Source organism: Cynocephalus volans, chromosome 13, assembly GCF_027409185.1.
Source record: "Cynocephalus volans isolate mCynVol1 chromosome 13, mCynVol1.pri, whole genome shotgun sequence".
Taxonomy (NCBI): Eukaryota; Metazoa; Chordata; class Mammalia; order Dermoptera; family Cynocephalidae; genus Cynocephalus; species Cynocephalus volans.
Genome location: NC_084472.1, coordinates 57,495,859 through 57,517,489, shown reverse-complemented (window position 1 = coordinate 57,517,489; position 21,631 = coordinate 57,495,859). Strand labels below are relative to the sequence as shown.

Genomic DNA, 21,631 nt, shown 5'->3' with positions numbered 1-21,631 from the left:
AACAGAAATCATTTTAAGTATATCTTCAGACTACAATGGATTAAAATTAAAAATCAGTAACAAGCAAAACTCTGGAAACTATACAAATACATTGAAATTAAATAACATGCTCCAGAATGGCCTACACGTCCAAGAAGAAATTAAGTGGGAAATAGAAAAATTTCTTGGAACTAATGAAAATAAAGACACATTACAGCAAAAACAGTGGGATACTGCAAAAGCAGTACTGAGAGGGAAGTTTATTGCAATAAACACTTACATCTAAACAATAGAAAGATTTCAGATAAACAACCTAACCCTACACCTCAAGGAACTAGAAAAACAAGAACAATCTAATCCCAAAATTAGTAGATGGAAATAAATAATTAAGATCAGAGCAGAACTAAATGAAATAGAGACTGAAAAAATGAAATGAAAGATCATGGTTTTTTGAGAAGAAAAACAACATAGACAAACCATTAGCTAGATTAACTAAAAAAAGAAGAGAGAGGACCCAAATAATAAAAGTCAGAAATGAAAAAGGAGACATAACAACCAATACCACAGAAATACAAAGAAATATTAGAGACTATTACAAACAACTATACACCAACAAATTTGAAAACCTTGAGGAAATGGATAAATTTCTGGACACATGAACTACCAAGACTGAACAAAGAAGAAATAGAAAACCTGAACAGACCAATAACAAGCAATGAGATTGAAGCAGTAATCAGCTATCTCCCAACAAAGAAAAACTCAGGACTGAATAAATTACTGCTGAATTCTACCAGACCTTTAAAGAGTAATTAATACCAATTCTCTTCAAACTATTCCAAAAAATTCATACAGAGGTCATTCTCCCAAACTCATTCCATAAAGCCAGCATCACCTTGATACCAAAACCAGACAAAGGTACAACAAAAAAAGAAAACTACAGGCCAATATCCTTGATGAACATAGACAGAAAAATCCTCAACAAAATATTAGCAAACAGAATACAGCAACACATCAAAAAAATTATACACCATGGTCAAGTGTGATTCATCCCAGGGATGCAAGTATGGTTCAATATATGCAAATCAATAAACATGATACACCACATCAACAAAATCAAGGACAAAAACCATATGATTATCTCAATACATGCAGAAAAAGTATTTAACAAAATTCATGATAAAGACTCTCAGCAAATTAGGCACAGAAGGAAAGTATCTCAAAAGCCATATACAACAAACCCACTGCCAATATCATCCTGAATGGAGAAAAGCTGAAGGCTTTTCCTTTAAGAACAGGAACAAGACAAGGATGCCCACTCTCACTGCTCCTATTTAACATTGTATTGGAAGTACTAGCCAGAGCAATCAGGCAAGAGAAAGAAATAAAGGGCATCCAGATTGGAAAAGATGGAGTCAAACTATTCCTGTTTGCAGATGACATGACACTATATAGAGGAAAAACTAATGACTCAAAAAAACTCTTAGAGCTGAAAAATGATTTCAGTAAAGTTGCAGGATACAAAATCAGCACTCAAAAATCAGTAGTGTTTTTATACTCCAACAATGAACTAGCAGAAAAAGAAATCAAGAATGTGAGCCCATTTACAAGTCACCAAAAAATAAAATACCTAGGAATAAATTTAACCAAGAAGGTAAAAGATCTCTACAATGAGAACTACAAATCACTGCTGAAAAAATTAAAGAGGACACAAAAAAGATGGAAAGACATGCCATGCTCTTGAATTAAGAATTAACATTGTGAAAATGTCCATACTACCCAAAGTAATCTACAGATTCAATGCAATCCACATCAAAATATCAATGACATTCTTCACAGAAATAGAAAAAATAATCCTAACATTCATAGGAAACAACAAAACATCCCTAATAGCCAAAGCAATCCTGAGTAAAAAAAAATTAAAGACAGAGGCATTACACTACCTGACTTCAAATTATACTACAAAGCTATAGTAACCAAAACAGCACTCAGGCCAATGGAACAGAATAGAGAACCCAAAAATCAACCCACATATTTACAGCCAACTGATCTTCAATAAAGGCACCAAGAACATACAGTGGGGGAAAGACTGCCTCTTCAATAAATGGTAATGGGAAAACTAGACATCCATATTTAGAAGAATGAAACTAGACCTTTACCTCTCACCATATACCAAAATGGATTAAAGACCTAAATATAAGACCTGAAACTATAAAATGCCTAAAAGAAAACACAGAGGAAACACTTCAGGAAGTAGGGCTAGGCAAAGACTTTATGAGTAAGATCACACAAGCACAGGCAACAAAAGGAAAAATAAACAAATGGGATTATATCAAACTGAAAAGCTTCTGCATAGCAAAAGAAAAAATTAAGAGTGAAAAGGCAACCTACAGAATGGGAGAAAATATTCGCAAACTCTGCATCCAACAAGGGATTAGTATCAAAAATATACAAGGAACTCAAACAATTTAACAGTAAAAAAATAAGTAACCTGATTAAAAAATGGGCAAAGGACCTGAATAGGCATTTCTCAAAGGAAGATATACAAATGGCCAACAGACACATGAAAAAATGCTCAATATCGCTCAGCATCAGGAAAATGCAAATCAAAACCATATTAAAATATCATCTCACCCTGGTTAGACCGACTATTATCAAATAGACAGAATAAAAAATGCTGGTGAGGATGCAGAGAAAGGGGAACCCTCCTACACTGTTGCTGGGACTGTAAGTTAATGCAGCTATTATGGAAAATGGTATGTAAGTTCCTCAAACAACTACAGATAGAACTGCCATACAATTCAGCAATCCTACTTCTGGGTATATACCCAAAGGAATGGAAATCATCATGTCAAAGGGATACCTGAACTCCCATGTTTGTCACAGCTACATTTACAATAGCCAAGAGCTGGAACCAACCTAAATGTCTATCATCGTATGAGTGGATAAGGAAACTGTGATATATATATATATATACACAATGGAATACTACTCTGCCATAGAAAAGAATGAAATTCTGCTGTTCACAGCAACATGGATGAACTTAGAGAAAATTATGTTAAGTGAAATAAGTCAGGCACAGAAAGAGAAATACCACATATCCTCACTCATAAGAGGGAGCTAAAAAAAAAAAAGCAAATAAATAAAAAAAAAGAAAGATATAACAATTACAATAACTTATTGAACTTTCAAAAGGAGAGAACAGAACTGGGGCCACCAGAGCTGGGAAAGGTGGGGTGGGAGGGGGGTTAGCAAGAAACTGGTAAAGGGCCACAAAAAATGATTACATTGTGTAATGTTGACTATATTAATTATCTTGATTTGAGCATCACATATTGCACATAGGTATTGATATTCAATGCAGATATGTACAATCAATTATGTTTCAATAAAAAATAAAAAAGAAACAAAGCACATGTCAATTAATAGTAGAGTGAATAGATAAATCACTGTATATGCATAGAATGGAATATGACACAACAGTGAAAAAGCACAAACTATTGTTACACATGACATAATGGGTGAATCGCACAAACATAATTTTGAAAAAAGAAGACAGATTTTTAAAAAAACGTGATCACATTTTTATATAGTCCAAAAACAGTAGTCCGTAGTGTTGGCAGTTAGGAGGATACAGTCCCTTGCTAGGGGTGATCACTGGAGGGGACATGAAGACTTCCAGGGAAATAGTAACCTACTACTTCCTTACTAGAGTGCTGGCTATACAAATGTGTTCACTTTGTGAAAATTCCTTGATCTGAAAACTAGTAATTTTTGCACTTTCCTTTATGTGGATTACTCTTCAATAAAAAGTTTACTTTAAAAAAAGTGTATATTCTGCATAATTCAGATCAAAGCCAACATTTTACTTAATGGAGAAACACTAAAAGTAGCCTCACTAATAGTAGAAAAAAGACAAGATTGCCCATATATCCATATTCAAAATTGTATTGGAGATTTCAGCCAATAAATCAAACAAAAGAAAGCAATTAGAGGCATAATAACTGGAAACAAAAAAGTAAAACAAAAACTACTACAAACAATAAGAGAACTTAGTAAATATAATATAAACATAGCATCCAGAAAACAATAGCTTTTATGCATTTAAACAGTGACCAATTAGGAGATATGATAGAAGAGATTAACACTATCAAAATATTTTAATTAAAATAGCTAGACATAAACCTAACATGAAATATGTAAAGCTTGTATGACAAAACTGTAACATATTCCTGAAAGACACTAAATAGACTTGATGAAAAGACATGTGTTTTTCTGGATAGAAACACTAAATGTCATAAAAATGTTGCATCTCCCTAAAATATGTATAAATGCAATGTGATATTGAGATTTGTTTTTGTTTTGTTTTATGGAGTTAGTCAAGTTAATTATAAAGACTATGTAAAAGAACAATCAAGCAGGAATAGCTGGGAAAACCCTGGGGAAAAAATAGAGCCATATGTGTGTGTTGGAGAGGGGTGGCTAACAGATGTAAAAAATACTATAAAATCTCTATCATTAAGACAATGTGGTATTGGCATATGAATAGACAGACCAATAAAAAAGAATAAGAAATCTAAAAATAGACCAAACTATATAAAGAAACTTACCGTACTATAAAGGCAACATCTCAAATCAGTGAAGAAAAGAGAAAATGTCTAATAAATAATGTTTGGATAATTAGATAACTATATGGGAAAAGATAAAATTGAATCTGTTTATCATACCATACACCAGGATAAATACAAATGAGTCAGTCATATAAATCGTAGAGGAAAACATGGGTAAATTACTTTATTATAAGGAAGCAACAACATTTTTCCTAACCATGACTCAAAATCCAGAAGCAGTAAAAGAAAGATATTTATAAAAATCAAAACATTAAACATTAGAAAACTTTTGCATGGAAAAAAATAAGATAAGCATGGACATTAAAAGAACAATAAAGGAATATAAACAGCCCTATGGCCACAAATTTGATAACTTGGATGAAATGGACCAATTCTTTGAAAGATATAATCTACCAAAACTCATACTAGGAGAAATACATAATTTGAATAAGCCTATATCTATTAAAGAAATTGAATAATAATTAATAATCTTCCAAAACAGAAAACACCAGATTCAGATGCGTTCATTGGTGAATTCTACCAAATACTTAAACAAAAATGATTCCAATTCCCTACAATCTCTTCCCCAAAATAGAAGCAGAAGGAACACTTCCTAATTCATTCTATAAGGCCAGCATTACCCTGGTACCAAAACCAGACAAAGACATCGCAAGAAAAGAAAACTACAGACCAGTGTCTTTCATGAACGTAGATGCAAAAATCCTCAACAAAATATTAGCAAATAGAATCCAAGAATGTATATAAAGAATTATATACCACAACCAAGTGGGATGCATTCTAGGTATGCAAGGGTGGTTTGACATTCAAAAATCAATTAATATAATTTATCATATAAACAGCCTAAGGAAAAAAATCACATAATCATATCAATAGATGCAGAAAGAGCATTTGACAAAATCCAACACCCATTCATGATAAAAAATTCTCAGCAAACTGGGAATAGAGGGAAACTGTCTCAATTTGATAATGAACATCTGCAAAAACCTATATCTAAAATCATACTTAGTGGTGAGAAACTAGAGGCTCTCCCATTTAGATCAACAACAATTCAAGTATGTCTGCTCTTATAACTTCTAATCAACATCACACTGGAAATTCTAGTTAATGCAATAAGACAAGAAAAAGATATAAAATATTCACACATTGGAAAGGAAGAAATAAAATTGTCTTTGTATGCAGATGACATGATTGTCTAGAAAATCTCAAAGAACTGACAATAAAACTTTGGGAACTAACAAATGATTATCGCAGATTGCAGGATACAAGGTTAGTATACAGTAGTTCAATTGCATTACTATATACCAGCAATGAACAATTGGAATTTGAAATTAAAAACATGGCACCATTTATATTAGCACGAAGAACATGAAATACTTAGGTATAAATCTAACAAAATGTACAGAAAACCTATAAAAGAAAAATTTTATAACTCTGATAAAAGAAATCAAAGAAGATCTAAATAAATGGAGAGAGATTCCATAATCATAGACAGGAAGACTCAATATTGTTAAGATGCCAGTTCTACCCATCTTTATCTATAGACTCAATGCAATCCCAATTAAAATCCTAGCAAGTTATTTTGCAGGTATCGACAAATCGATTCTAAAGTTTATATGTAGCTTTCTGTTCATGGAAGCTGCCGAGGAAGCATTGTTAAAGTCTTCCCACTGCTGTCATGTCTAAGTCAGAGTCTCCTAAAGAGCTCGAACAGCTACGGAAGCTCTTCATCCGAGAGTTGAGCTTTGAAACAACTGCTGAGAGTCTCAGGAGCCATTTTGAGCAGTGGAGAACGCTCACGGACTGTGTGGATGGAAGAGTTGTGGAACCGAAGAGGGCTGTCTCAAGAAAGGATTCTCAAAGACTAGGTGCCCACTTAACTGTGAAGATCTTTGTTGGTGGCATTAAAGAGGACACTGAAGAAGAACATCACCTGAGAGATTACTTGGAACAGTGTGGGAAAATTGAAGTGATTGAAATCATGACTGACCGAGGCAGCAGCAAGAAGAGAGGCTTTGCTTTTGTAAACTTTGATGACCATGACTTTGTGGGTAAGATTGTCATTCAGAAATATCATACTGTGAATGGCCACGACTGTGAAGTAAGGAAAGCACTGTCAAAGCAAGAGATGGCTAGTACTTCATCCAGTCAAAGAGGTCGAAGTAGTTCTGGAAACTTCGGTGGTGGTCATGGAAGTGTTTTTGGTGGGAATGACAAGTTTGGTCATGGATGAAACTTCAGTGGTTGTGGTGGCTTTGGTGGCAGCTGTAGTGGTGGTGGATGTGGTGGCAGTGGGGATGGTTATAATGGATTTGGTAACGATGGGAGCAATTTTGGAGGCGGTGGAAGTTACAATGATTTGGGCAGTTACAACAATCAGCCTTCAAATTTTGGACCCATGAAGGGAGGAAATTTTGGAGTCAGAAGCTCTGGCCCTTATGGTGGTGGAGGCCAATACCTTGCCAAACCATGAAACGAAGGTGGCTATGGTGATTCCAGAAGAAGCAGTAGCTATGGGAGTGGCAGGAGGTTTTAATTAACTTCCAGGAAACAAAGCTTAGCAGAAGAGGAGAGCCAGAGAAGTGACAGGGAAGCTACAGGTTACAACAGATTTGTGAACTCAGCCAAGCACAGTGGTGGCAGGGCCCAGCTGCTACAAAGAAGACATGTTTTAGACAATACTCATGTGTATGGGCCAAAAACTCGAGGACTGTATTTGTGACTAATTGTATAACAGGTTATTTTAGTTTCTGTTCTGTGGAAAGTGTAAAGCATTCCAACAAAGGGTTTTAATATAGAAATTTTTTTTTGCACCCATGCTGTTGATTGCTAAATGTAATAGTCTGATTATGATGCTGAATAAATGTGTCTTTTTAAAAATAAATAAATAAATAAAATAAAGATTATGTGAAAGGCAAGAGACCCAGAATGCCCAACACAGCATTGAAGAACGAAGAGGTCTGACACTACCCAACTTCAACACTTACTACAAAGCTACAGTAATCAATACAATGAGGGAACTGGTGAAAGAATAGACAAAATAATTAATGGAAAAGAACAGAGGACCAAGAAATAGACCTGCATAAATATAGTCAACTAATCTTTAACAAAGGAGCAAAAGCAATTTAGTGAAGAAAAAAATCTTTTCAACAAATGGTGCTAGAACAACTGAATGCTCACATTCAAAAAAGTGAATATATATACCTTTCATAAAATGACACCTTTCTCAAAAATTAATTCAAAATGGGCTATAGACCTAAATGTAAAATGCAAAACTATAAAGCTTCTTAAAGATAAAATAGGAGAAAACCTAGGTGACCATGGGTTTGGTGATGACCTTTCAGCTTCAAAACCAAAAGAGCGATCTATGAAAGAAAAGCTTGATAAGGCAGACTTCATTGAAACTTAAAACTTCTGCTCTGTGAAAGACACTGTCAAGAGAGTGATGACAAGCCACAGACTGGGAGAAAATATTTGCAAAATACACACCCAATGAAAGAGTTGTACCCAAAATATACCAAAAAAAAAAAAAAAAAACCCAAAACACCTTTTAAAACTCAACAATATGAAAACAAACAACCTAACAAAAAAAAGTGAGCAAAAGATTTAAACTTCCACCAACCTGAAAAAGATACACAGTTGGCAAGTAAACACATGAAAATATGTATAACATCATACATAATTAGGCAATTGCAAATGAAAATGAGAAGATACCATTCCACACCTATTAGAATGGTTAAAATCCACAACACTGACAATAGCAAATGTGACGGGGATGTGGAGCAACAGGAGCTCTTATTCATTGCTGGCAGGACTGCAAAATGCAAAAATGATACAGCCACTTTGGAAGACAGTTTCACAATTTCTTACCAAACTGAACATACTTTAATGATATGTTTCAGTAATCGTGCTCCTTGGTATTTACCCAAATGAGCTGAAAACTTATGTCCACACAAAAACCTGCACACAGATGTTTATAGGAGATTTACTTATAATTGTCAGAATGTGGAAGAAACCAAGATATTCTTCAGCAGGCAATAGATAAATAAACTGTAGTACCTAAAGACAATCGAATATTATTCAGAAATAAAAATAAGCTATCGAGCTGTCGAGCTACTAAAAGACATGGAGGAAACTTAAATGCATATTGCTAAGAGAAAGAAGCCAATCTGAAAAGGCTACACACAAATGTCATCTCTATGACATTCTGGAAAAGGCAAACTTATAGAGACAGTACAAATATCAGTTGTTGCTAAAGGTTTATAGCAAGGGAGGAGGAGAGTGATGAACAGGTTGAGCACAGAGGCTTTTTAGGGCCGTAGAACTATTCTGTGTGACACTGTAATGGCAGCTACATGGCACTATGCATTTGACAAAACCCATAGAACAGCACAAGACAAAAAGTGAGCCCTAATGTAAACTATGAACTTCAGTTAATAGTAATGTATCAGTATTGGCTTATCAGTAGTAACAAATGCACCACACTGATGCAAAATAGTAATAATAGGAGAAAGAGAGCATGTATTAGAACTCTGTACTTCCTGCGTAAGTTTTCTGTAAACCTAAAACTGTTCTTACAAGTAAAGTCTATTAATTAAAAACAACAATAACATAAGCAAAGTCAAAACGCTGGGAAAAATACATGCAATTTTTATTAGAAAGGACTAATTTCCTGAATGTATAAACCGCCAAAAAATTGAGAAGAAAGGGACCATCAACTTGAATGAAAAAAATTGGCAAAAGATACAACAGATAATCACACAAAAAATGCAAATGGCTCTTAAAGACATGAATACATACAAAACTCCACTCATAATAAGGAAAATGCAAACTAAAACTGTACTGAGATGCTATTTTTCACCTGTTAGATGGGCAAATATTCAGAAATCAGACAAGCATTCTGTGGTGAGGCTGTGGGGAACAGGCACTTTCATACATTTCTGTTAAGAATGCAAAACAGCGCAACCTTCATAATAGGAAATTTGGCAATATCTACTAAAACTACACATGCATGTACCCTTTGACTCTGTAATCCCACTTCTAGGAAAAATCCCAAAGAAATAATGATAAAAAATAAAATGAGGTCGAGCAGGGCATCGTGGCATTACGTGTGATTACAAAACATTGGAAACAACCCAAATGCCCATCAACAGATGGGATAAACCAGGCACACACACTCCATAAAGTACTATGCATGCCACTGTAAAAAGCACCAAGGGAGACCTCTAAATACGGACATGGAGAGATCTCTGGAATATACTGTCAAGTGTGGGCGAGAATGGAGGGGAAGCAAGGTGCAGAACAGTTTTTATAGTAATATGCTGTATTGGGGTTTATCTTTTCAGAAGACATAATGGAAGGATAAAGAAAACTGATCAAAATGGTTGAGCTATGGGGGAGGGAGGGAACATGTGAAAAGAAACAGAAACTAGACATCTTGAGATATATCTTGTTTTACAGTTTTATTTTTGGGCCTTGAAACTGTTTATATAACTGGAAAACAACATTATTAACAGCATCTCCTTTTTCCTGGTTCCGGGTCACTATGCACAATGCTGCAATAAACGTTCTTACTCATATGTCCCTAAATGCATCTTTCATTTCTATGGGATGGATCCCCGACAGAGGAATTATTGAGAAGGTCACACATTTTGAAACTTTATATTATGGCAACTGTCATGCATACAGAAATAGAAATAAATGTAAAATGAATCTAATGTATATTAAGCAGCTGGCAGAACCTCACAAAGAATGACTTTTGGTGGCTTTTAAATGCAGTATTTTGACTGTACATACCTGATAGAATATGCCCTAAGGACAGGAAAGAACAGCAAAATAATTTAAAACAGGGCACAGGGGGCCGGCCTGTGGCTCACTCGGGAGAGTGTGGTGCTGATAAAACAGGGCACAGGAACCAAAATTGGAAAGGGTGCCCTCTGATCCAAGTTGGAATGATTTGAGAGCATTTAAAAGAATAATGAATGCAATGGATAAAAACACATAAAATATATAAAATCCATGAATTAACAATTATACTAAAAATATCACTGGTCACCTGGGAGAGTTCTGTGGTACCAACTCATTGTTCTAAAAATTGATAAATAAGGAAAAGAAGCCAATATTTATCCTGCTTTTCCAGAATAAACTGTATTTCAGGGCAACCACACCACTCATGAGGAAACATTTGTTTTTATAGAAGAATTCCAGCTAATCATTTTGGAAGGCATGCTAGAACTAGAAAGTCACCATTTTGTAACATTTAACAGAATAACAGATCTAGGCTGCATCTTCCAGTAGATGCTCAGACCATTTAATGAAAGGTGGATAGGGAATTTTACCTTGGAGCTGATCAGACTGACTTACTCTGACCCCACTGATCAGTATTAGCAATCCCCCTAGATTTGCATATGTTACTTATGTGTCTAGATGAATATATAGGCTCATGGGAGTATGTGGATATTGGAAAGTATAGGAAAGGACAATACAAGGTTAACATAGCTTGGGGAGTTTCGATGGTCCAATCCCTATTATATAAGGACACATGAGTTTATGTGTGCATGAAGAGAGGCAGGAAAGGAGGGTCCCCAAGTCACTTGTGGTGGGCTTTGCTCAGATAGTTCCATCCCTGAGAAGCCTCCCAGTCTCTGCAGCACAGAGCTCAATCCTTGTGGCAGTGGCTGTGCAGAGCACGTGCTGAATCATGAGGCGATGATGCAGCAGGAGCTGGTGCAAATGGTTAATGCTTGGGACAGATACATTGGCAGGATTCTGTTACACAGTCGGATTCACCAGGAACTGGCATCACACATAGGCCCTGCAGAGAAGGAAATCCCAGACAGCTCAACTGCAGAGAAAGCCAGAAGGCAAGATGGGATGGGAGGCCAGCTGGGTCAGCCAGGCCCAGGCCAACTACACACGCCTCCTCAGGGGCTACAGGGATTTATCCAAGTGCCGGGTAAGCTGTGATGTAAGAGTAAATTCGTATCATACCTGTCCTCAGCAGTTAAGTGCACCAAAAGCCTCTCATTGTAAGGTGATGGAGTGGATTGAATTATGTCTCCCCAAAATTCATTGAAGCTTGAATTGTCTCCCAAGTTTTATGTATTAGAAACTTAGCCCCACTGTGACTGTTAAGAGGGTGGGAAATCCTATTATGGTAATTGAAAGGTGGAGCCTTGAAGAGGTGATTGGATTGCAGGACCCTGCAGTAGTGAGTGGATTAAAAATGGTGGTCGGGGCGTGGTTCTGAAGGCTTTAAAAGAAGAGGAGAGTCTGTCTTTCTCTCTCTCTCTTGCTCTCTTTGCTTCCACCAGCTTGCAGTGTTAGACCCCTGGGTCGCTGTCGCCACCACCAGATGGACTTTGGACTTCCCAGTCTCAGAACCTGTAAGCAATAAATTCTGTTTTTCTTTGTAAATCACCCAGGCTCAGGTATTTCTGTTATAGCAACACCAAAAGGACTAATACAGGTGATCTAGAGGTAAGAAGCTGCAGGTATCCAATAATGGGGAGAGGGTACAGGGTTCCGATCTATTTCCGTCTGTCTTCAGAACTGAATGACTCGGTAAGATGATAAATAGGTAACGCCTCCTAAACTGCAGGGCACTATTCGAATATTGGTACCTCTGTAATAAGATGCCTTTAACTTCTAACTTGGCAAAAGAAATCAGCATGAATAAGAACCCCGGAGCTGTCCTACACGTCAGTCTCTAAAGCCAACGCTGCTGCCGTTTTAAATAGCTCTGGCTCTGCAATTTGATTTAAGTGAGTAGGAAATTATGCCGGAAGGAAGGATAGTGCAGCGAGAGGTGACAGCGAGGAAAGAGACCTCATCTCTCACGAGGCGGGACCTCAGTGCTCCTGAGGCACTGAAATGTGAGATGATTCACCTTTGCAAGGTCTGCCTGTGACCTGGGATTTTCCCGCTCCACGGAGGCTGAAAGGTTAATTCACGTGCCCGAGTGAAGAGCCAGGCCTGCAACGGAGAAGCGCTGGGGACGCCCCGAGCTCCGCGCTCCCAGCAGGAGTGGGACTGGGTGTGGGGGGCGGGTTCCCTCTCAGTGGGGGTCACCCACCTGCAGGGGCAGAGCTCGGTCGCGTCCCCTGCCCCCCTCCCCCAAGGCACCTCCAGGGCCCCGCCCGAGCCCGCCTCCCGGGTGTCGGGTCACAGGCGCCTGCCCCGGGGCGCATCCCTCCTCCTGCTAGGGACGTCCGGAGGTGCCCTGGGGGCTGGTGTCAACTTCAGGCTGTGAGTGCTGCTGCCTTGTTCACAGATGCAGCAAGTCTGCGATGCAACGGCTCTTTTAGCAGTGGAAGTGAGAGAATCTGCCAGAACTTGTTCCCGGCAGAATTCGTGTCCTGGTTTACAGTTTCGTGTGAAATGGGGTCCTGGAGTCCTTTCCTCCCCCGGAGTTGGAAAAGAACTCTGCTTTACCTTCTCCGTGGTTTTCCCAGCGGGGGACGCGATGGCCTCGCCCAGGGTGCTGCACAGAAATACCAGTGCGGGCCCCGCCCAGGCCAGTTCAATCTCAGTCCCGCGGGCACCCCCCTAGCATCAGTGGCACTTGTTACAAGTTGCACCGCTCGGGGCTTTGCGACGACCATCCATCTCCAGAGCGGCCACCAGCAGGTCAGTCCCCGCCGACCGGCCCCTCCGCGTCCTGTCCCCGCGCCCGTCCTTCTGCGTGTGGTCCCCCCTGCGCTCCCCCCCGGTGTCCGATGTCCGCAGAACCCGGAAGCGGTGTGGGTTTGGGGAACACGAACAGTCTCAGGGGTCCAGCCCACGGTACCCCCACTCCTGCCCCATCTCAGGTGTCGGGTGTGCTCTCCCAGGACACTCACTTTTCCATGCACCTAGGTTCCTTCTAAAATCGAAGTCGCCTTCCCACTGCCTTCCTTCAAATGTCTCTGTCTGGGGGCTGGGCCCAGCTAGGGCCACGCCATGGGCCGCCTGGGCTGCCCAAGGTCTGGCCACATCTGCCCTCCTGTAGAAAAAGGTTCGGAAGGTGCAGAGGTTTGGCATATGAGGCCCAGCATCTCCCTGGGGATCACAGAGGGACACCCTCGGCAAGCTCCAGCTGGACTGCACTCTCAGTCTCTTCTTTCAACATGTCCCCTGCAAGCACTTCACATTTGCTCCAGGGGATCAGAGCTACCTGCGGGAGTGCTTCTTTTCCAGCCTCCTCGATGACCCTGGGGATTGCCTGCCAGTCCTAGTCTATCCCTGGGCCCCAGGTGCTAATAAGTCCCTGACGCTGACACACACATGAGTCAGCACCAGACCTAGGAGCAGCTGTCATTCATAATGCAGACGAGCCCCAGAGGGGCCCCCCAATGTACTGATCAATTCAGGAATCGCAATCTCAGTGCATAAGGAAGTCAGTACAACAGCTGGGATCCTGGCACCCACAGAGTTCCCTCCAGCTATTTCTGCGAACCATCAGGGTATTGTCACAGGAGTTCCTCGGAAAGGCCCTGTTATGGGTGGAACTGTGTTTCCCACCAAATGCATATGCTGAAGTCCTAACCTCTGGGACATCAGAATGGGATCTTATTTAGAAACAGGGTCATTGTGAATGTAGTTAGTTAAGATGAGGTCAAACTGTGAAAGTTCCTCAAAAAACTAAAAACAGAACTACCAAATGATCCAGCAATCCCACTACCGGGTATTTATCCAAAAGAAAGAAAATCAGTATACCAAAAAGACACCTGCACACCCATGGTTATTGCAGCTCTATTCACAATAGCCAAGATATGGAATCACCCTAGGTGTGCATCAGCAGATGAATGGATAATGAAAATGTGGTACTTATACACACAATGGAATACTACTGAGCCATAAAAAAGAATGAAATCCTGTCATCTGCGGCAACATGGATGAGCCTGGAAGACATTGTTAAGTGAAATAATCCAGGCACAGAAAGACAAATGCCGCATGCTCTCACTCATATGTGGGAACTAAAAAAGTTGATCTCATAGAAGTAGAGAGTAGAATAGTGGTTATCAGAGCCTGGGGAGAGGGGGTGGGGAGAGGTCGATTAACTGATACAGAATCACAGGTGGATGGGAAGAATCTCGTGTTCTCCAGCACTGCAGGATGACTACTGTTGACAACAAGCTAGGATAGATTTTTAAACCGCTAGAAAAGAGGATTTTGAATGTTAAAGAAATGATAAATGTCTGAGGTGATGAATATACTAATTACCCTGATTTGATGATTGTATACATGTATTGAAATATTACTCTGTAACCCATATATAACTACTATTATGTGTCAATTAAAATAAAATAATAAAAAAATTAAGGCAAAAAAGAAGATGAGATCATACTATAGTAGGGTGGGCCCTTAATCCAATATGGTGATGTCCTAATGAAAAGTGAGAATCTGACACACACAGACACACACAGGGAGACGCCATCTGAGGATGGAGGCAGAGATCAGGTCGATGCTGCCACAAGCCAAGGAACACCAAATACGGCCAGCAAAGCACCAGAAGCTGCAGAGAGGCCTACAACAGACTCTTCCTCACAGCCTCAGGTCGAATCAACCCACTGACACCTTGATCTTGGACTTCTAGCTTCAGAACTGGGAGACAATAGCTGTGTGCTGTTGAAGCCACCCAGTTTGTGGTTCTTTGCTACAAACTAACACAGATCCCCCGACCCCCACCCCATGCCATTCATCTCCAGGCTCTCTGCCCATCCACCCCCTCTGCGAGACCCTCACTTGCCTGGGCACAGGTCTCCCTCTGCCTCCACCACTGGCTTCCGCTCTGCCCCCCATCCCGAGGGAACAGGCCTCTCACTCACATGGCCTGAAAACTGATTGAAACCCTAGGGGAGTGTTGGGAGAGGAGTGTGGCCCAGACAGCAACTCTCCAAATAAACGTAGCCCTTCTCAAAGCCACGGCCACAGACCCCTCCTCGCCCACACCACCCGCTGCCCCCTAGGGAAGGGACAGCGACTCCCACGGTGAATGTCCATGCTCCTTGGAATTCAGCCCAACCCAGGAGACCCATAACAAAGACGATGTTCCCCTCACACCCAGTCTCGGGCTTCCTGATCCGCTTTCCCTCACCAGGAACCCTGGCTCTCTTCCAAAATGCTTGTGGTCTTTCTCTGTGGGTTCCAGAGAACTCATGTCAAACACATTTGTCCTATCCTGGAGTCTGGATCATTGTGTGTCTATACCAGTTTGAGAGGATGTACTGGGTTGAATAGTGTCCCGCAAAAGTTCATGGCCATCTGGAACCTGTGAATGTGACCTTATTCAGGAATTGGGTCTTTGCAGATGTAATCAAGTTAAGATGTGGCCATACTAGATTAGAGTGGACCCTAAATCCAATATAACTGGTGTCCTTGTAAGAAGAGGAAAAATTGGACACAGAGATGCAGACACACAAAAAAGAAGGCCACATGACAACAAAGACAGAGATTGGAGTGACATATATACAAGCCAAGGAACACCAAGGATTGCCAGCAGCCACCAGAAGCTGGAAGAGATGGGAAGGATCCTCCCTTTGATCCTTCAGAGGGAGCATGATCCTGCTGACACCCTGATTTCACATTTCTAGCCTCCAGAACTGTGAGGGAATGAATTTCTGTTGTTCAAAGCCACCCAGTTTTGTAGTGCTTTGTTATGGCCACTCCATGAGTCTAAGGCAAAAGCCCAGGGCTGCCCAACCAAAGCCTAATCTAATAAGCTTAAGCAACAAAAGGGATTTATTCTATATCTCAAATTGCTTGATGAAAATAGATACGCATGCAGATAATAATGATGACTATATGAGCACTGGGAAATATGGAGGGCCAGGTAGGGACATATCAGAAAGCAGTGGCTACCTGGCAGGTGTGGCAGGGCCGGGAGCTTTACAGTATCGGGCAGAAGACTCTGCCTTTCAGTGTAAAACATGGGCATTCAGCTTACTTCATGGTTTCCCTAGAACAAAACAGTTTGTTGCATTGTGTATTGGAAGTGGATTTTGTATTGGAGTCAGCACCAAAAAGTCCTCTTGAGACATAAAGCCTCCCAGAAGTTTTTAGAATCCAGTATATTCTACCAAGTCAAAACTCTTAGAGCTGAGTTTTAGCAAGGACAGTGTGTGTGTGCATGTGTGTGAGAGAGAGAGAGAGAAATACAGACAGAGAGACACTTTAATAAGCCTTTGTAAAATAATCTGGAATCTTGCCTTCAACCAGTAATTCTCCAATTCCTTTTCCAATTTATTTCTTCAGCATTGTCACCGAGCTCTATCTGTCCAGGTGGAAAAGCAGCTGGAGGCAGAGCACTCTTCAACATTAGCTTACCACGGAGCTGTAAAGATGACAAATTCTCCTGAGTCCAAAGACACCAGATATCCCAGCCTTGGCTCACACACTGATGCTGTTGCACTGAAAACCACAGACTCTTGCTTGAGTTTCCTTGCCCTAGGGGACAAAAGCCACGAAGAGTCCTGGACGCTTAGCTCAAGTCCAAGGGCATGAGTTACATGCTAATTGGTGCATGTTTTGCAACAAAGGAATGCACTATTTTGAGTAACTGCATGTCTATAGGAAATAATAAAGCAATTCATTTTTATGTTGAAAACTTCAATCGTTGACATAAATTCTGTCAATATTCCCTTTCCCCCTCAGCTCCTGCTTCAAATGTGATGTATTGTAGTTCCAACAAGCTGAATCAACTGAGATTGAAAAATGAGATGTAAAAAAAAAAAAAAAAGGAAAAACATATCCTTTGTGGTTAAAATTATCTACAAGACGTTTTTCCCATAAGGAAGCCTGCCAAGAGTGGAGGAGACAATTGGGATAAAAAGTGATTCACTGTATCAGTGGCTTCACAGAGGTCAGAAGGAGGAGACGGAATTGGCCTTGGTCTTTGGCAAACAGAAGAGAGTCAAGAGGCTGGGCTGGAGGCCACACAGAAACACAGCATGTGAGGCGTGGAGACGGGGCAGAGACCCAGGATAGTCAGGAGGACGGGCTGGGCGCCATGCAGCTTAGGGAGGGAGGAAGACCGGGTCTCCTGCAGCTCGGCTCCACCCTACACACCTGGGCTCCCCGCAGGGCGCCTTCCCTTTCCGGGCTCCGCTTCCTGCACCAGATATAACACTCCATGTCCCCCTTCAGTCAATAACCTCGCCAAGACCAGACTATTCTTGGCCCCCAGTACTTCCGCTTGGGTTGTCCCACAAGTGACCCCTCTATCAGAGCCAAGAAGGCCATGTGGAACCTCCTCAGCATGAAGATTGGGGTGGGGTCACTCACCTGGGACCCCCGACACTCAGTTCCTCAGACTACAAAAGCTGAAGCTAGAAGATGCTGTCAGAACAACACCCCACCCCCCAAGACTTTCTCAAATAATCATTTCCTGGAACTATCCCAAGCATACCCTCATGCCACCCCTCCCTGACCTTCAAAACATCTCAGTAAAGGAGAAGGAAGTTGTTTATGTATCTATTTGGCATTTGTTATTTGTCACAAGCCTGCTGGGTGCCTGACTGACTGTCATACTAGAGACACTTCAGAGAGACAGGTTTCTGCTCTCATGAAACTTACAAGGTAACGGCGGAGATAGTGACCAAACAGATAACAAGGACATTTCCAATAATAATGAAGGGTATGAGGAAACTAAAACGCAGGGAGGCAGTAGGGGGTGACTTGGAAGGGGGCACCTTGGTTAAGGTGGTCAAGGAAGACCCTTCTGAGGAAGTAACGTCTGAGCTGAGGTCAGAACAGAGAAGGAGCCAGACAAGAGATAGTCTAAGGAAAGGCATCGGGTGGGCAAGAGCAACGGCAGCAGATCCCAGGGGGCAGTAAGCTCGGCTGGCTCAGCAGGAAGGAGCCAGTGTGGCAAGTGTCAACCACTATGAGCTTGCTCCCCAGGGGTGTGTGGCAATGTCTGGAGATGTTTTTGTTGCCACAAGTGTAAAGCTACTTGACCATGCCAGTTGTCGGGTTCTTTTACCTGCTGGTAATCCTGCACCAACTGGGCCGATTGTTGAGCTAAGGTTAGGTCTGGAGCCCACAGACCCCTCAAGCCCATTCACAGACTGGGTCACAAACCCTTCACATGCCAGGATCAGTCCCCAGACCCCTCACATGCCAGGCTGGGTCACCAGACCCCTTCACGCAGGTCTATGAGCTAGGTAACCAGCCAAAAGGTCCTTGGAAGCCACAGGTTGGAAAGCATGGCCATGCCTGGCAGATGCCCAAGGCAGACGCCCGCCCACCTGCTTCACTAAAACTCCTCTCTCTCTCTCTCTCTGAAGAACACAAGAATAGCAACAAAACTAAAAAGATACATTGGTACACATGCGCACTAACTACACACACACACACACACACACACACACACACACACACACAATTTGCTTACAAAGGATGTGTTAAAACCACACCCAAATGGACCCGAGGCAAGGGCCCTGACCAAACTATTCTATTTTCCCAACGAAAGTGTGGGATGGTGCTACTGGCAGCTAGTGGATAGGGGCTAGAGATGGCACTAAATGCTTTCCAATGCACAGGACAGCACCCATACCAAAGAATTATCTGGACAAAAGCCAAGGTTGAGAAACCCTGAGCCAGAGGGTGGAACGAGGGCAAGATGGAGAGCCCTGTAGGTGAGGAGGTTGGTGAATCACAGGGGACAGTGAAGGCCCTGATAAAATGATGAAAGGCCACTGCAGACTCACTCACAGGAGCAAGGCTTGATCTTCTACACTTTAAAAGTATGGTTCTGGTGGAAGATAGATCGGGATGGGCACCACAATGGAACCTCTTACAGAAGCCCACATGAGAGATAATGGTAGACTGGACAAGCAGTGGAAATGGAGAGAAGTGGATGGTTTGGGATATGTCTTAAAGATAAAACAGACAGACCTGTTGATGAATTGTCTGTGTGGAGTAGTGAGAAAAAGAGGAATCAAGGGTGATTCTTGGGGTTTGAGCCAGAGAAAATGGATGAGTAACGGTGACACTTTTGTGATTAAGAAAGATGAAGAGAGGAATAATGGGGGTAGAAAACCAGAAGTTCTTTTTTGGATGGGATGAGTTTGGGATGCCTGTTAAATATCCACATGCAGAGAGACAGTAGACAGAGGGCTATCACATATAATGGTATTTAAAGTGGATAAGATAAGCTGAAATCCACCCACAGTGTGACAGCTTATGCCAGCCTACTTCCACAACAACACTAAATTCAACATCAAAGAAAACTAGAGGAAGATATTTCCCTCTTGCTGTTTGCCTAGAAAAAGTTTGTTAAGCTTTAATAATCTACGATTCTTAGAAGAATAATTTTTTTAAAAGAGGCTGGACAACGTTCACTCTTTTTCACATGTGATCTAAGGAGATGTCAACAAATGCAGATGATCCAGCAGAAGCAGTTAAGAATCAGGGCTCAGAGAATTTGAACTTCTTCCTGGCGTCCAAACTTCACATGCCTGAAACACTGCTCCCCTGGTGTGGATGCCATTACCCCACCTCTCCATGGGCCATGTCCCAAATGTCCTCTAAGAACCGCCATTAGAAAGCACCCCTGGCTGGATGGGTAACTCAGTTGGCTAGAGCGCAGTATTGTGGCACCAAGATCAAGGGTTCGCATCCCCATCCTGGCCAGCCCACAAATTAAAAAAAAAAAAAAAAATAGCACCCCCGTATGAAGCCATCTCTGTTCCTGACTTGGGTGGCGGCTCTCTTTTCTGTGTACTTTGAATTTAAGTCCTTCCCATGAGCCAGGCCAATATTAGATACATGGCCTCATTGAATCCAATGACTGTGTACTATGAATCTCAGTTTACAGGCAAAGTAACTAAAGCACCAGGAGGTTAAGTTGCCAGGGTCACTGTCTTAGCTGGTTCAGGCTGCTATAACGCAATACCATAGACTAGGTAGCTTGTAAACAACAGAAATTTATTGTTCACAGTTCTGGAGGCTGGGAAGTCCAAGATCAAGGCACCAACAGATTCAGTGTCTGGTGAGAGCCAACTTTCTGGGTCATAGACAGAGCCTTTTCCATGTGTCCTCAGATGGTGGAAGGGGCAAGGCAGTTCTCTGGGATATCTTTTATAGGGGCACTAATCCCATTCATGAGGGCTTCACCCTAATGACCTAATCATCTCCTACAGGTCCTACCTACTAATACCATCATGTTGGAGATTAGGTTCAACATGTGAATTTGGGTGGGGGGGACACAAACATTCAGACCATAGCAGTCACCAAGCTAAATACAGGAAGAGGCAGGATTTGAACTCAGGGCTGTCTGCTCCAGAACCCCTGTTCCTGTTAGGCTTTAAAATGACATTTCCTCCACTAGACTGTGAAGTCCTTAAGGAACAAAATATGCCAAGCTGGGTTCAAAGTGAATGCCAATGTCCTAGTTTTGCAAAGTACCACCTATCTGGAACTTAACCTTGACATCTAAATCCTACCAGGAAATTGCCGCTACTAGATTTCAGTCTTTAGAAGTTCATAACCCATGCCATCGAAATCTACTGTCCACCACCAGCCACTAAAGAAACATTTTGCAGAGGAGAAAAATAAGATGTTGACTTTCTTTCTCAAAGCTGAAAGGTTTAATCCTTTAAAAATCAGCTCAAAGCTATATCAAAATTTCCTCTTTACTAAACCTCCTCTCTCTTTACATTTCACTTCCCTTTGTGGCAGGTGCTTTGAGCTCCCCACTCTCCTTCCTCACACAACACTTTCACGGAACCACCACCTTCACCATTGTTAGCAGGGCCGCACCTCCCCTACATCTGGAAGCCAAGACTACCTCCTCCTACTCTGCAGAGAGTAACAGCCTTAGTTCTTGCCTTAGACTGAGTGTCTCCCCAAAACCTGACCCCCACTGTGACAGTGTTAAGAGGGTGGGGCCCTATTCAAAGGTGCGGCCTTGAAGAGTTGATTAGTTAGTAGGACCACGCTGAGCAAATGGATTAAAAATGATGGTCATGGGCCCGGTTTGGAGGGCTTTAAAAAGAGAGTGAATGAGGAGGTTTGTGCTCCCTGCTCCACCATTTTCTGCGATG

The 21,631-nt window shown here is 41.5% G+C and overlaps 1 pseudogene; it reads left to right on the top strand.

Moving 5' to 3' along the window:
* The first annotated feature begins 6,282 nt into the window (after positions 1 to 6,282).
* On the top strand, positions 6,283 to 7,140 carry LOC134362083 (heterogeneous nuclear ribonucleoprotein A1-like; annotated as a pseudogene).
* The last annotated feature ends 14,491 nt before the right edge of the window (positions 7,141 to 21,631 follow it).